This window comes from Melanotaenia boesemani, chromosome 24, assembly GCF_017639745.1.
Source record: "Melanotaenia boesemani isolate fMelBoe1 chromosome 24, fMelBoe1.pri, whole genome shotgun sequence".
NCBI lineage: Eukaryota > Metazoa > Chordata > Actinopteri > Atheriniformes > Melanotaeniidae > Melanotaenia > Melanotaenia boesemani.
This window is the reverse complement of record NC_055705.1, coordinates 8,640,359-8,653,504: the sequence shown is the minus strand read 5'-3', so window position 1 is coordinate 8,653,504 and position 13,146 is coordinate 8,640,359. Positions and strand designations below refer to the sequence as shown.

At 46.7% G+C, this 13,146-nt stretch overlaps 1 long non-coding RNA gene across 1 annotated transcript; it reads right to left on the bottom strand.

The window, feature by feature from the left end:
* Nucleotides 1–7,810: 7,810 nt before the first annotated feature.
* Nucleotides 7,811–9,545, bottom strand: LOC121635441. The gene is made up of 3 exons (XR_006009460.1): nucleotides 9,517–9,545; nucleotides 8,489–8,567; nucleotides 7,811–7,871 (listed from the first exon to the last, which is right to left on the bottom strand). It is a non-coding gene; the product is annotated as an uncharacterized LOC121635441 (long non-coding RNA).
* Nucleotides 9,546–13,146: the final 3,601 nt, after the last annotated feature.

Below are 13,146 nucleotides of genomic sequence, written 5' to 3'. Positions count from 1 at the left end.
TTCATAAGAGGGTTTCAAATAAGCCGATTTAAAGGCAACAAGTGATTAAGGTACATGTAGCCTACATGTAAACATATATGGAATTTGAATCTGGTCTCTCTTATTGTTCTACAATATACAAAAAGGATGTGCTGAACCAGGACAAAAACAGCTGAACAATAATAATAAAACATATTATACTGAAAACTTAACATGAAAAACACAAATATAAACATTTGCATTATAAAGCAATAAAAGACACTAACAGCGGACATGATAAATGTCTTAGGCTAAATAGTTTTTAACTATATGAATTTGACGTTCTTGTTTGCAGCTGGACTCGCAATCTTATTTTAAAAGAGATTATTTTAAATGCTGCTTTTTCATAAACTTAGACCAATTAAATGATTTCAGTGGAAAACAATAAAACAGGTAATATTACAGGAAGTAAAATCCAACACTGGCAGCAGAACTTTGTGGGTTAAAAAGGTTTACAGGCTTCTTAAATTCACTTTTGCTTCAGCACAACAGGTCTTGTAGGACGGTGTGAATTTCCCACGTGTCAGATTTACAGTTTGTCTCTTACGTGTGTTTATTTGCAGAACTTGTGGTGTCCCTGTTTCTTTGGCAGTGGGAGCATCTGTTCACCCTGCAGGGAAGTCCAGGTAATTCATAAATTTCTATATTTTAAATTAATCATTTTAATGTCATAATGTGGCCAATAATGAGTGAATGGGACATTTTTCTGAAGTAGAAACACGTTCCTGAGATAAACAGGAATGTTTTAGATGACAGTTTACTGTCCAAGCCTGCTGCACAGCTTGGAATTTAAAGGTTTGACATGTAAAGTCGGATGCAAAGGACAGAATAAGTGGGAGTGATGTGGTCACAGTGCAGCATTTGTACATTTTGCTCGGTGGGAATGTAAAAGTTAAGTCAGGAGGTTCCTCAGCTCGGAGCTTCTTTTCTGTGGAAGTGACCTTGTCCAGGTGGTTGATGCAGCTTTTAAAGAAGTGAATCCTTCAGTGCATCAGCTGTGTTGTATTTCAGTCTGCAGAGTCAGTCTTAGTGTCATAAATCTGCAGTGAGAGTCCGACATGTTTTCCTGCTTTAGTTTTCTGCTCTTTGATTTCTGGGAGACGTTAAACTGCAGCAACATGTCATCATGTGTCACAGGAACTCCTCGTCGGGGAGACGCCGCTGGGGGAGGTGGACTCCAGCCCTCCTCTTTCTCCTCTTCCCCCCTCTCCTCCTCTTCTCTTTATTTCCGCTCGTCTTCCTCCTCCTCATCCCTCCTCTCTTCCTCGTGTTCTCCCTTATCCTGTTCCGCTCCATCCTTCTCCTCCCTCCCCTCCTCTCCCTTGTCCCTCTCCTTCTCCTCCCTCCCCTCCTCTCCCTTGTCCCTCTCCTCTCCCTCCTTCTCCTCCCTCTCCTCCTCTCCCTTGTCCCTCTCCTCTCCCTCCTTCTCCTCCCTCTCCTCCTCTCCCTTGTCCCTCTCCTTCTCCTCCCTCTCCTCCTCTCCCTTGTCCCTCTCCTTCTCCTGCCTCCCCTCTTTCACCTTGTCCCTCTACTAGTTCTTCTCCTCCACCTCCTCCTCCTCCTGGTCTCCCTGCAGTCGTGGGTCCAGCTTACCCTGCTCCCATCATCCTGCAGGCGGCTCACCTGACCAGTCCGGTAGGTGCTGACAGGATTCAAAGTCCAGCAAAGTTCAGCAAGGGTCCAGGGAAAGTAGTCCAGTGAAATAGTTGGTCCACAACAAGTCTTTCATCTATAAAAGTCTGTTTTAGGCAACAATTTAAGGATTATAAGTTTAATTCAATCAATAAATAAATTCCAAAAACCAACAATATGGTCAGATAAACAGATGATTTCTTTCCAAAGATGAATGGCATGAAACACTTTTGATGATAAAAGCTGATCAGATGTAATTGATGAACGCAAACAGGTGAACGTGTCTCAGTTCCCCAACTCTTTCCTATGATGGAAGGATGTGTTTTTGTGTGTGTGAGCTGGTGGGCAGATGTCACCACAGCAGCTTGTTGTTTCACATCTGTTCTGTGTGTGTTTGTGTCTGCAGGTCAGCGCTTTACCGTGTTTCCGGCTCCTTAATGGCCAATTCTTGGTCCCTTTTGGATCCCAGTAAGTAAAAGACAAATCCTGATCAATGTTTAGCATCAGCAGCTGAGCTTCTGTTTGTGTGTCCACACTGTCTTCCTGCTGTAAAATGTGTGTGTGTGTTCCTGCAGGATGCCAGCCCGTCCTGCTGCAGCCACCCTGAACCCCTCACAGTAAGTTTTCTCTGGATGCTTTCACTCCAGATCTTCTCCTCACTCCTGATCTGTGTCATTGGATTAGGTTTATGCTTTTTTGTGAGTTGCCATGGAAACAGCTCTGATTGATTTTGTTCTGTTTTGTGGCTGCAGGAAGAGGAAGCGTGACGACGGCAACGGGCTGGCATGTGTCAAAAAGCCACGCAACGCCTGAAGCTAATGACGTAAGCCCCACACCCTGGTGGATCCTGTTGGGTCCTCCACTTGTGCACCACCTTTAGCCTTGACAGACTCCACCTATTCAGAATTTTAGGGAACTTTTTTGGCCCTAAAATCCTTATATATGGTTGTTCAGTTAGTTCCTGTTAATGGCAGGAAGCTTGGAGTCATTCTTGACCAGGATTTGTCTTTCAGTGCTCACATCAAACACGTCTCTAGAGTAGCTTCATTTTCATCATATCACCAACATAAGGAGCATCCTGTCCTGAAGTGATGCTGAACATCTGGTCCACACATTTTATCCCATCTGTGTTGGACTACTGTAACACCATCTTAAGTGGATCCCCAAACTACGCCCTTAAAATTCTTCAGCTGATCCAAAATGTTGCTGCCAGATTACTGACAAGAAAGAGCACATTTCTCCTGAGTTAGCCTCTCTACACTGGCTCTCTGTAAAATTTATCCCAAATATCTGATTGTTTCTTATTTCCCATCATTCCCAAAACATCGGAAAACTTGTGGTACCGAGAATTTCTGAAACTAGAATGGGTGGCAGGACTTTTAGTTTAAGGCTGACACACTTTCTGCTTTTAATAGAAAACTAAAAGTTGACCTAATTTGAAAAAAGCTTCTGAGTAATTTATTTATTATCATGATGTCATTCATGTTTCTTCTGTCTCTTGTAGGCGTCTGAATGGCCGTCTTGAAGTGTGTTTCCAGAGGGTTGACCAGAAGTTCTGGGACCCCGCCTGAGATCACCACTTCACTAAGTTTTACATTTCAAGAAATGTTTAACTTTTGTATATAGTTCACTTTTGTTCTTTCATGTTTTGTTTTTTTCATTTTACATGTAAATAGTTCATTCAAAATTTAATTTAAAATTTCAAAATAGTTTTTCTTTCTGTATAAACTGTCCCTCTGCAGTGTGCACCATCTACCTGCAGAACATCCACCTGCCACCTCCACCTGCAGCCACCACCATCGGCTTGCAAACACCACCCTCCTGTTTCCACCCACAGCCACCACCATCGGCTTCCTAAACACCAGCCTCCGTTCTCCACCTGCAGCCACCACCATCGGCTTGCTAAGCACCAGCCTCCACTCTCCACCTGCGGCCACCACCATCGGCTTGCCAAGCACCAGCCTCCGCTCTCCACCTGCAGCCACCACCATCGGCTTGCTTAAAACCAGCCTCCTGTCTACACCCTCAGCCACCACCATCGGCTTACTAAACACCAGCCTCCAGTCTCCACCTGCAGCCACACCATCGGCTTGCTTAAAACCAGCCTCCTGTCTACACCTGCAGCCACCACCATTGGCTTGCTAAGCACCAGCCTCCGGTCTCCACCTGCAGCCACCACCATCGGCTTACTAAACACCATCGTCCCGTCTCCACCTGCAGCCACCACCATCGGCTTGCCAAGCACCAGCCTCCGCTCTCCACCTGCAGCCACCACCATCGGCTTGCTAAGCACCAACCTCCGCTCTCCACCTGCAGCCACCACCATCGGCTTGCTAAGCACCAGCCTCCGCTCTCCACCTGCAGCCACCACCATCGGCTTACTAAACACCAGCTTCCTGTCTCCACCTGCAGCCACCACCATCGGCTTGCCAAGCACCAGCCTCCGGTCTCCACCTGCAGCCACCACCATCGGCTTGCCAAGCACCAGCCTCCGGTCTCCACCTGCAGCCACCACCATCGGCTTGCCAAGCACCAGCCTCCGCTCTCCACCTGCAGCCACCACCATCGGCTTGCCAAGCACCAGCCTCCGCTCTCCACCTGCAGCCACCACCATCGGCTTGCTATGCACCAGCCTCCGCTCTCCACCTGCAGCCACCACCATCGGCTTGCCAAGCACCAGCCTCCGCTCTCCACCTGCAGCCACCACCATCGGCTTGCCAAGCACCAGCCTACAGTCTCCACCTGCAGCCACCACCATCGGCTTGCTAAGCACCAGCCTCCGCTCTCCACCTGCAGCCACCACCATCGGCTTGCCAAGCACCAGCCTCCGCTCTCCACCTGCAGCCACCACCATCGGCTTGCTATGCACCAGCCTCCGCTCTCCACCTGCAGCCACCACCATCGGCTTGCTATGCACCAGCCTCCGCTCTCCACCTGCAGCCACCACCATCGGCTTGCCAAGCACCAGCCTCCGCTCTCCACCTGCAGCCACCACCATCGGCTTGCCAAGCACCAGCCTACAGTCTCCACCTGCAGCCACCACCATCGGCTTGCCAAGCACCAGCCTCCGCTCTCCACCCGCAGCCACCACCATCGGCTTACTAAACACCAGCTTCCTGTCTCCACCTGCAGCCACCACCATCGGCTTGCTAAGCACCAACCTACGGTCTCCACCTGCAGCCATCACCATCGGCTTCCTGAACACCAACCTCCGCTCTCCACCTGCAGGAACCACCATCATCTTCTTCCAACACAGTACTGTACAAAAGTCTCGTGCCACTCCTTTTCTTTTCTTTCCATCTCCAACGTTGACCTTGTCTCGAGCAGTAGTTTCTGTTGCTCAAGACAAGTTCAACTTTTCCTGAAACATTTTAAACCTGGAACCTTTTCTAGTTTCCTCCATCATCAGTAGTCCAGGCTTTCCGCATGTTTGGAGTTTTTCTTTAGATGTTTGGCTGCTTTTTAGCTTGTTTTCAGTCCAGTTCTTGGACCTGACTGGTTTAAGAGGAATGTGTCTTTGTTTTATTCATGTGTTAGTTTGTTTATATATTTATGTTTGTTTGCCTCTTAACACTGACCTCTGAATCATTCAGGTGCATAAAGGCTTCTAGCTCAAAGATGATCCAGTGTTACGTCGACACGACAGAAAACTTAAAACTGATTTTAATTTGGATCTTTAGGTTCTTTGTTAGCCGCCTGCCAAAAAGATATTATTATTCATTCTGATTTCTTTCTTAATTATGAAAAATAACAAATATAAAGTAGTTTGACAGGCATAAAAATTGTATTTTGACCCAGCAAGGTGATTCCCAGAGTTATCAGCAGAAATCTTGGCATATCTCAGCATGGTATCCACCAAACCACTGGTTCAGATATGTAAACTTCTTAAGGCTTGAGATGCAGACGGACGTCTGAATGTGGAGGTGTTGTGTTCATCTGTGTCTGAAGTGGTTGTTTGGTCTCTCCTGTATGAAGGTCTGAACACTCCTTGCTGCTCTGCAACACGACGTCACTCAGCTGTTTTGTCATTTGGGTGAAGCTGCTTCTGTATGAGAGTGATGTTTTGGTTTGAGATGAACCAGGATGTAGTTTTTGGAGAAGATCCTGAGTTTCTCAGACTCTTGCCACATATGGAATGACAACATTCTTCTCTGTTTGTGATGCTTTTCCAGACATTTCAGCTGATTTAATGAAGGTCTAGTTTTTAACTCACACCACCCACTGGATCACAATCTGTATGTTGAGGACGGAGGGAAAACGTAACAAAACCACACCAAGGAATCCATTTCAACCTGTTTTATCTAAACAGAATTTCATCAAATCAGCTACATTTCTGGAAACAGCACAAACGTAGAAGACAGAAAGAACAGGAGGAAGAATGTTGTCTTTCCATATCTGACAGGAGTGACCAAACATCAGTCTCTGACAGAGGCTGCTTCACTCCAAGGACAAAGCAGCCAAACACCAGCTGAGTGGCGTTGTGATGACGGAGAATCTACAGCAACAAAACCATGTGTCAGCATGGTGGACAGTGTGTCCTCAAATTAACTGGACAAGTTGATAAAGAAGTTCACATATCTCAACTGGTGGCTGGGCTGAAAGCTATTGACAGCATCTGAAATCCAGCAAAGAGCTGATAGTGGATCTGAGGTGTGCCAGGTGACGGCAGAACTGGACTGAAAATCAGTGGTAACAGGTCTGATGGAGGGATGAATCCTCCTCAGAGCCCAGACCTGAAAATCATGAAGAAATGTGGAATCATGTTGACAGAGAAGAGAACAAAAAGCAGCCAACGTGTTTCTGTAAATCTGCTTTTTTTCTACTTTTTTTTTCCTGGAGTGGCTCCAGACTTTTGCACAGTACTGTCCCCCAAAGTAAGAATCCACCTTCCATCCCTGTGATGGACACACACCATCAAATGTTCTTCACGATAACTTTTGTATATTTAACAACTCATTTCTGTGCCACATGAGTAAACTGTGGAATTCTCTTCTCTTCTCTTCTTTTCCGGGTGCCGGGGGGGTGTCCCGGTGCCCGAGATGTCCTGCCTGAGGAGAACATTGCCAAAGACTGAAGGTAAACAGAAGAAGTGTCACTTAAGTTTACAGGATAGAAGGTCTTTAGTTTCTTTCATTTATTTATTTAGGTTGATTTTTCTCTTCAGTGAGTCCATCCAGTTTCCAGCTCGGACCGTTAGAGTCTCCATCCTTTGGGACAGCGACTGAGATCACCATCGGAGCCACTTCACTAAGTTTTACATTTAGTTTAACTTTTTATGTAATTCACCATTTTTCTTTAAATTTTTCTTGTTTTCTTCTTATACGTAACTAGTTCTGAAACACAATAAGTGAGTTTTTTTCTTTTCTATTTATGTTATCCCTCTGCAGTGTCCACCATCCACCTCCCATCTCCACCTGCAGCCACCACCATCGGCTTACTAAAGACCATGCTTCGCTCTCCACCTGCAGCCACCACCATCGGCTTCATAAACACCTGCCTCCCTTCTCCACCTGGACCGTTAGAGTCTCCATCTGTAACCTCTGCGATCCATCTCCAGAAACACCTTAAGCCTCCACCTTCTGGCATCAACATCCAGGTAAAATTCACCTTCATCCTCCACCTGCAGCCTCTACCATCCACCTTCAGAAAATTTGATTGATCCATTGTCTATATTTGCTTATTCCACTGCAGGGTCATGGTCGGGGTTTTGGAGCTTATCCCAGCAGCTACCAGACAAGAGACAGTGTCCACCTTGGACAAGTCACCAGTCCATCGCAGGACCAACACAGAGACAAACAAGCACCCACGCTCACTCAGAAGCCAGAGTACCTGTAGAGAAGCCACACATGAACATGGAGAACATGCAGACTCCACACAGAAAGGCTCCAGCCGAGCTTCAAACCAGGAATCTTCTTGCTGGGAGGCCCAAGTGCTAACGCCCACACCTCCATCCAGCCCATCTTCCAACTTACACTGTTACAAACAGAACTACACATTAAACCTCCACCTGAATCGTTTCCATGGTAACACCTCTCTTCAGCTCCATCTCATCTTCCATCTAGCTCCATTAACTTGAGGTATTTTTATGTTCCTCTGTACCTGCAGCCTGGCTGATGGAGTCCTCCACCTTCTGCTTTGACACTCAGAATTTTAATTGTATTTCAGACTAAAATGACACAGCTCCACCTGCAGTCTCTGACACCCACCTGCAAAGCATCCACCTCCAGGAAGAAAAATCTACCTTCCTTCTGTACTGGTAACCTCTGGCATCAAGAAACTACAACCACCTTCAGCCTCCACCTTCTGGCATCACCCTCAAGGTAAAGCTCGCCTTCATCCTCCACCTGCAGACTCTATCACCACCCTGAGCTAAAACACCTCCATCTATTCATGTACTTTCCAACTTACACTATTTACAAACAAATCTACAGATTGAGCCTCTTCCTGAATAGTCTCCATGGTAACGTCCTCTTTTCAGCTCCAGCCTCCATCATCTTCCATCTATCTTTGTACATGAAGCTTCACCTTCAGCCTCCACCTTCAACATCCAGGTAAAACTCACCTTCATCCTCCACCTTCAGCCTCTTCCATCCACCTTCAGAAAATTTGATTGATCCATTGTCTATATTTACTTATTCCACTGCAGGGTCATGGTCGGGGTGTTGGAGGTTATCCCAGCAGCTACCAGACAAGAGACAGTGTCCACCTTGGACAAGTCACCAGTCCATCGCAGGACAACCACAGAGACAAACAAGCACCCACGCTCACTCAGAAGCCAGAGTACCTGTAGAGAAGCCACACATGCACGGGGAGAACATGCAGACTGCAAAGCATCCACCTCCAGGAAGAAAAATCCACCTTCCTTCTATACCGACCAACTCTGACATCAAGAAACTAAATCCACCTTCAGCCTCCACCTTCTGGGACCACCCTTAAGGTAAAGCTCACCTTCCTCCTTCACCTGCAGACTCTATCATCCACCCTGAGATTAAACACCTCCATCTATTCATGTACTTTCCAACTTACACTATTTACAAACAAATCTACAGATTGAGCCTCTTCCTGAATCGTCTCCATGGTAACTTCCTCTTTTCAGCTCCAGCCTCCATCACTTCCATCTATCTTTGCACATAAGGCTTCACCTTCAGCCTCCACCTTCTGGCATCAACATCCAGGTAAAACTCACTTTCATCCTCCACCTTCAGCCTCTACCATCTACCTTCAAAAAATTTGATTGATCCATTGTCTATATTTGCCTATTCCACTGCAGGGTCATGGTCGGGGTTTTGGAGCTTATCCCAGCAGCTACCAGACAAGAGACAGTGTCCACCTTGGACAAGTCACCAGTCCATCGCAGGACCAACACAGAGACAAACAAGCACCCACGCTCACTCAGAAGCCAGAGTACCTGTAGAGAAGCCACACATGAACAAGGAGAACATGCAGACTCCACACAGAAAGGCTCCAGCCGAGCTTCAAACCAGGAATCTTCTTGCTGGGAGGCCCAAGTGCTAACGCCCACACCTCCATCCAGCCCATCTTCCAACTTACACTGTTACAAACAGAACTACACATTAAACCTCCACCTGAATCGTTTCCATGGTAACATCCTCTCTTCAGCTCCATCTCATCTTCCATCTAGCTCCATTAACTTGAGGTATTTTATGTTCCTCTGTACCTGCAGCCTGGCTGATGGAGTCCTCCACCTTCTGCTTTGACACTCAGAATTTTAATTGTATTTCAGACTAAAATGACACAGCTCCACCTGCAGTCTCTGACACCCACCTGCAAAGCATCCACCTCCAGGAAGAAAAATCTACCTTCCTTCTGTACTGGTAACCTCTGGCATCAAGAAACTACAACCACCTTCAGCCTCCACCTTCTGGCATCACCCTCGAAGGTAAAGCTCGCCTTCATCCTCCACCTGCAGACTCTATCACCACCCTGAGATAAAACACCTCCATCTATTCATGTACTTTCCAACTTACACTATTTACAAACAAATCTACAGATTGTGCCTCTTCCTGAATCGTCTCCATGGTAACGTTCTCTTTTCAGCTCCAGCCTCCATCATCTTCCATCTATCTTTGAACATAAAGCTTCACCTTCAGCCTCCACCTACTGGCATCAACATCCAGGTAAAACTCACTTTCATCCTCCACCTTCAGCCTCTTCCATCCACCTTCAGAAAATTTGATTGATCCATTGTCTATATTTGCTTATTCCACTGCAGGGTCATGGTCGGGGTGTTGGAGGTTATCCCAGCAGCTACCATACAAGAGACAGTGTCCACCTTGGACAAGTCACCAGTCCATCGCAGGACAACCACAGAGACAAACAAGCACCCACGCTCACTCAGAAGCCAGAGTACCTGTAGAGAAGCCACACATGCACGGGGAGAACATGCAGACTGCAAAGCATCCACCTCCAGGAAGAAAAATCCACCTTCCTTCTATACCGACCAACTCTGACATCAAGAAACTAAATCCACCTTCAGCCTCCACCTTCTGGCACCACCCTTAAGGTAAGGCTCGCCTTGATCCTCCACCTGCAGACTCTATCACCACCCTGAGATAAAACACCTCCATCTATTCATGTACTTTCCAACTTACACTATTTACAAACAAATCTACAGATTGAGCCTCTTCTTGAATAGTCTCCATGGTAACGTCCTCTTTTCAGCTCCAGCCTCCATCACCTTCCATCTATCTTTGCACATAAGGCTTCACCTTCAGCCTCCACCTTCTGGCATCAACATCCAGGTAAAACTCACTTTCATCCTCCACCTTCAGCCTCTACCATCCACCTTCAAAAAATTTGATTGATCCATTGTCTATATTTGCTTATTCCACTGCAGGGTCATGGTCGGGGTTTTGGAGCTTATCCCAGCAGCTACCAGACAAGAGACAGTGTCCACCTTGGACAAGTCACCAGTCCATCGCAGGACCAACACAGAGACAAACAAGCACCCACGCTCACTCAGAAGCCAGAGTACCTGTAGAGAAGCCACACATGAACATGGAGAACATGCAGACTCCACACAGAAAGGCTCCAGCCGAGCTTCAAACCAGGAATCTTCTTGCTGGGAGGCCACAGTGCTAACGCCCACACCTCCATCCAGCCCATCTTCCAACTTACACTGTTACAAACAGAACTACACATTAAACCTCCACCTGAATCGTTTCCATGGTAACATCCTCTCTTCAGCTCCATCTCATCTTCCATCTAGCTCCATTAACTTGAGGTATTTTTATGTTCCTCTGTACCTGCAGCCTGGCTGATGGAGTCCTCCACCTTCTGCTTTGACACTCAGAATTTTAATTGTATTTCAGACTAAAATGACACAGCTCCACCTGCAGTCTCTGACACCCACCTGCAAAGCATCCACCTCCAGGAAGAAAAATCTACCTTCCTTCTGTACTGGTAACCTCTGGCATCAAGAAACTACAACCACCTTCAGCCTCCACCTTCTGGCATCACCCTCGAAGGTAAAGCTCGCCTTCATCCTCCACCTGCAGACTCTATCACCACCCTGAGATAAAACACCTCCATCTATTCTATTCTATTCTATTCTATTCTACAGTCATTTAGCAGACGCTTTTATCCAAAGCGACTTACATTTGAGAGGAAGAACAACACAAGCATGAATTCAAACAAGATGGGACGTCATAATTAAGTGATAGTCAGACCGCTTTTGAGTCCAGTTGGACCCAGGTGCTGTCATGTAGTGCTAGTGCAGTGCATATAATTTTTTTTTTTTTTTTTTTTTTTTTTTTTTTTTAGTCATTTTATTTAAATACAGGATCACGATTTCATCAAACAATATCAACTAGGTCATAAGTGCATGATTTCATCACATAATATCAAATTGGGCATAAGTGCATGATTTCATCACACAATATCATCTTGGGCATAAGTGCACACAGCTTCTTCAGTACTTGGTTGAGCCAAAAAGCTGGACAAATCTTTCTGACTCATTTAGTTAAGCTAAATGTGGAAATGCTCCTTAAACAACTGAGTCTTTAGCTTGGTCTTAAAAGTGGATACGGACTCTGCGGATCGGACGGAGTTTGGTAGATCGTTCCACCACCGGGGAACAACAGAGGAGAAGAGTCTAGCTACTGATTTTGCGCCACGTTGTGGTGGGAGCACTAGGCGTCTTTCGCTGGTAGAGCGTAAGTTTCGAGAGGGAGTGTAGCTCTGGATTAAGGAGTGAAGGTAGCCCGGAGCCGTTTGGGTTATTGTTTTGTAAGCCAGAAGCAGAGCTTTGAATTTGATGCGTGCTGCAACTGGAAGCCAGTGAAGAGCAATTAGCAGCGGAGTGACATGAGCTCTTTTGGGCTGGTTGAAGACCAGACGTGCTGCTGCGTTCTGGATCATCTGCAGAGGTTTAACTGAGCATGCAGGCAGGCCAGCCAGTAAGGAGTTGCAGTAGTCAATGCGTGAAATGACCAGAGCCTGGACCAGGAGCTGGGTCGTGTGTTCAGTCAGGTAGGGTCTGATCCTCCTGATGTTGTAGAGAGCAAATCGGCAAGACCGGGAAACCGAGGCAACATGGTCCTTAAAGGTCAGCTGGTTGTCTACCATGACAAGATTCCTGGTAGAAGACGTAGGCACTAGTGTGATTGAGTCAAGCTGCACACTTATCTGTGGCGGTAAAGAAGGACTGGCTGGGAAGACAATAAGCTCAGTCTTGGACAGATTTAGCTGAAGGTGGCGATCCTTCATCCATGCAGAGATATCAGCAAGGCATGCTGATATTCGCATTGAGACGGTTGTGTCATCAGGTGGGAAAGAAAGGAAAAGCTGAGTGTCATCTGCATAGCAGTGGTAGGAGAAACCATGAGAGCTAATGACTGCTCCAGGTGAGGAGGTGTATAGGGAAAAGAGAAGAGGGCCGAGCACCGAGCCCTGAGGCACCCCTGTTGTTAGCCCATGTGATCTGGACACGCCCCCTCGCCAAGATACTTTGAATGATCTCCCTGTGAGGTAGGATGTAAACCACGAGAGGACAGATCCTGAGATGCCAAGCTCAAAGAGTTTGGAGAACAGTATATGATGGTTGACAGTGTCAAAGGCAGCCGACAGGTCCAGCAGTATAAGGACTGAGGATTGACCAGTGGATCTGGCAAGCCGTAGGGAATCAGTAACTGACAGGAGAGCAGTTTCAGTAGAGTGACCTTGCCTATATCCAGATTGATATGGATCTAACAGGTTGTTGTCCTGGAGGAACTGTGAGACCTGACTGAAGACGGCACGCTCTAGTAATTTAGACATGAATGGAAGCAGTGAGACCGGCCGATAGTTTTCAACCTGGGCTGGGTTGAGTGTGGGTTTCTTCAGCAGTGGGGTAACCCGAGCTTGCTTGAAGGCAGAAGGAAAGACACCGGATTTAAGAGAGGAGTTGATAATATGAGTTACTGCAGATTTGACTGTAGGTAAAATGCTCTGCAGGATGTCAGAGGGAACAGGATCAAGAGGACAGGTTGTGGGTTT